Genomic DNA, 4,369 nt, shown 5'->3' with positions numbered 1-4,369 from the left:
CCTGTCAAAAATAGGGATACAATGACCTTTTAAATAAACTTAGATTAGAGTTCTAATCATACTAAAATGTCCCTTGGATAATCAGAGTCCAACTAGGAGAAGCAGTCTTGCTTGAAGTCTAAAATGCGACTGCCAAATAGGAAAACACATTGTTACGTCATGACGTGTCGGTTCTTCTCATCACAACATTGGTGCCTCATTTGTCTGGGGTTTTCATCGCGTCGTCCCGACGAACCCTACTTGTTTGTCACGACTTCAGGCTTGTTTTGACCCTTCTTCAATTGTTCGATGATTGTTGTCTTAAATGTTTACAAATTTTTTGATAAATGCGAAACACACCCCACAATGAATTTGTATGGATCGAATGAACGACGGATGAGTGTGATATGAGAAGAAGCATGAGTTTTAATTTTGACGGTAATCGGTAAATAGTGGGGGTACAATGGATTGGTTTGTAGGTTCGAGGAGGAGGAACGTTAGTATATTTTGAGGCACGCATATATTGAGAGTTTGAAACTGTGAGTTAGAGGGTTATCCTTCCGTGCTTTTGTATCAATGTTTGTTGTTTAAAACAGGGGACACTGAAATGTGAGATTGAGATGAAGCTTCTTCACGCTGCTTCCTTTATTTTTAAAAACAAAGAAGACAACTGGAATGGAAATACACGTCATATCGCAACTAGTGGAACACATATTGCTGCCATTGTTGAATCCGGTCTGCAACGTTGTCAATCATCAAAATAGCTCGACTTTCTTTATCTCTAATTTTGGCTTATAAAACCATGTCATTGATTAACTCCCACAATTGCATCATAGAATAAATTCTGACATGTCCATTATCTCTTAATTGCATTATGGAAATAAATTTTGAAATTGACATCATCTCACTCATTTACTAGTCTCATCAAATGCTTGACGTGAATAGAGATTTTGACATGAAAATTCTCTTGCTTGCGATATCGAATGCACGAATAACGATCCTTTATAGATTTTTGGTGATTTCTTTACCGTTAAAGCTTTGGATATGCATCAAATTCTTATGTTTGTGGTTCCATTACACGCGCAACGATCAGCCATTGGTATATGTGGATGTGTCCAATGTTGATATATACTATGCATTAATTAGATGTTGATTTTATTCTATAATTTTATTCATCAAAATCAATTTCATTAAATTTTTAGTAATAAAATTTCATTATATTTAAATAGATTTTATATTAGGAATCAATATCTTTATATAAACTATTATCGTAGCTTCCATGAAAGTATTTGTAGTTATTTGTTTTGGGTTTATCTTGGTGTGTATTTTGAAAATTTCAATATTTTTATAATTTGATTTATTGCAAACTTGAAATTGCTTATACATAGAAACGTTAAATTGTCGGTGTTTACTATTTAGTACCTGCCCATAGTTCACTATGTTAAAGCAATTGGAACAGCAAGTATAAAATAGCTCAAGGGAGGGACTAATTGAAGAAAAAAATTAGATTAACTTGGATGCCTAAAGGAGCAATAAAACCAAAGCTTTGAGAAAGTTTTAAATCTCTTTTCATTGCTTTCTTTACTATTTTTCTTAACTCACGCATTTAAGTAGACAAACTAAACCTATTTATAGGCTTCTTATGCCGACTTAAACAAGTCAGTCTGGCCTAATGAGCAATGCATATATCATTATTAATGGAGGCTTTAAAAATTTCCAATTTATAATAATAAATGGAACATCAAAATTCATAATTTAATTAGTTGGTATAGGTTTAATTAGTCGGTATAGGTTTAAAAGTTCATTAATATTTAGTCAAAAGTTTAATTAATATTCATTGAATCAATAATTGTATTGCAACAACCAGCAAGATAGGCAAAGTTAACATGTCTATCTATGCTTATTAATATCACTTGTGTGACAGGTGGCGTATTAAAGTCCATGATTAATATATAAAGAGTGTCTCATGGAGGTCAATTGATTAAATGAGATTCATTTGACCCATTAGAATTGGTCTGATTCGTATAACATGTGGAGAAACTCATTTGCTTAAAGTCTTGGTGGCTCGGTGAAGCACTTGAAAATTAGGGTTGCCATGATAAATATAAAACCTAATCTTAAAATATTTGTAATCTCAGAAGATTTAATTTTGTAATCTTAGGGGATAAGTAAATCCCTTAAGAATCTCAAATTGTAAATTGCTTAATCTCGACCATCAATGTAAAGTAAATTGTATTGTAGGATCTGAAGAGCTTAACTATAACTAGAGACATTTCCCCTCATTTGTAATCATCCCATCATATCACATTACATCCCATAGTATCCCATTGTATTCCATTCAAATTTAGCGAATATACTTTTAGAACATTTACTCAAACACTTAACGTGCTTTTGCTTTCTTGTGGCTATTTTGTTTTCTCATTGTTTCTCTGTCTTTGAGTTGATTTTATTTTATTTTCGGTGCCTTAGAGAATTTTCATTGTAAATTCTCATTTTTCAAGAGCTAGGTTAGAGGTGCTCATGGGCCGGGCAGCCCGGCCCAGCCCGACGGTCCGCCCAAAACATGGGAGGGTTCGGGTAAAAATATAGGCCCGAAATATGGGCTTAGGCAAAAAAAATAATGCCCTTTTAGAAAACGAGTTGGGCCTCGAGCAAAATTTTTTGGCCCGGGCCCAGCCCGACCCGGCCCAAAAATAATATATATTTTTATTTTTTAAAACATTTCTTTCCCATTTCCCCGTTTCCCCTCTTCCAGAAATCCCTAGTGCCCGACTGCCCTCCTTAATTTTTTTCTCAACCTTCACCTCCGGCACCGATCCACCTCCAGTCTGGCACCGATCCACGTCTGGTCCTCCACGGCTCTACCCATTTCCCCCATTTCCCATTTCCCTTCTTCCATAAATCCCTAACCCCTTGCCTGACTGCCCTCCTCCCTTTTTTCTCAACCTTCACCTCTGGCACCAATCCACCTCCGGTCCGACACCGATCTACCTCCGGTCCTCCACGGCTCCACCCATTTCCAGAATCAGAGGTTAGTTTTCTTTATTTCAAAATTCAAAGGTATATTAACAGTGTTAACCCTAGTTTATTCAGTTAAATTCTCATTAGACATTTAGTTAGTTTTCTTTATTTTTTCTCTCTGATATTTACTGTAAATATAAGCCTTAGCCAATGATGTGAATACAAATGGGTTTACAGATTTGTTTCAAGGTTTATAGGTTATGGTCCTTTGATTTTTTGAAAGACTACAAAATCTATTTGTATTTTTGCACTGAAAGTAGCCTATAGGCATGAAAGTATGCAGTATTATCAACTAATGAACAACTAATGCCTTTTTTGTTGGTAATGTTGTTAGCTTGAAAACAATGTCTTACATAGCGACATATACTATTTTGCAACATAGCATATAGCCACATATTTTATTGGGTTATTGGGTTATACAAAGTTAATTATTTTTATCATATTTCATCCAAAACTATTAAACTATAGTAATATGATTTGTTTTTGTTTTGCTTAAAGTTTAAACCAAAGGTTTGGAGGCATAATTAATATTTTTCATTGCTTTACTTTATAAACTTCCTCCTACAAAAGCACCTATTCCTACAGACCCTATTTCTTTTTGCATAAGAAAAGCAAAGGCTCTATTTCCTTTTTATGAGAAATTGAAACAAAAACGGGCAGGGCCGATCGGGCCCAGGCTTCATATTTATTCCCCGGACCAAGCCTGGACAAAATCTCAGGCCCATATTTTGGGTCGACCCGAGCCTAGGAAGCGGGCTAAAAAATTTTTGAGCCCGCCCCGGCCTATGAGCACCTCTAAGCTAGGTTGACTTAGGCGCATTTGAAGTGAAGAAATCGCCTAAGGTCGCACAGATTGCAAGATTAAAGCTCTAGCCCGTAAAAGTTGGCATACGAGCTAAGGTTCACAGGCGTTGATCAAGATTACGAAAGGAATAGGCAAGTAGGTTGAGCCAATAGGGACCCGTGAGAGTGCCAAGACATCTAGCTAATTGAGGGACATGCTATCGGCTTTGGAAAGTCGAGTGGTCAATCTCTCGGTTCCAATGTGGAAGCGATGAAAGGGGTACTCAATTCCACTGTGGATAAGCTAACAATGAGGGACAATGCTATCGAGGCCATGGTGATGGCTTTGAATGAGGAAACTAATACCATAATGAAGGCTTTGAACATAAAAATTGACGAGCTTGAGGGAGAGCTCGTTGTGTACAGAGCCATTGTAGGCAAAGGGGTGATAGATGCAACACTAAATCGCGAGTTAGATGTCCCAAATCAAAGAAGTCTGAGGGGAGAAAGGTCCAAAAGGGAAATGGACAACTTCTTATGGGAGATGGAGCAATACTCTCGTGTCATGGACATCAAAGATGATGAT

Source organism: Gossypium hirsutum, chromosome D07, assembly GCF_007990345.1.
Source record: "Gossypium hirsutum isolate 1008001.06 chromosome D07, Gossypium_hirsutum_v2.1, whole genome shotgun sequence".
In the NCBI taxonomy this organism is placed as follows: domain Eukaryota; kingdom Viridiplantae; phylum Streptophyta; class Magnoliopsida; order Malvales; family Malvaceae; genus Gossypium; species Gossypium hirsutum.
The sequence above is the reverse complement of the archived record's forward strand: the minus strand, read 5'-3'. Positions refer to the sequence as shown.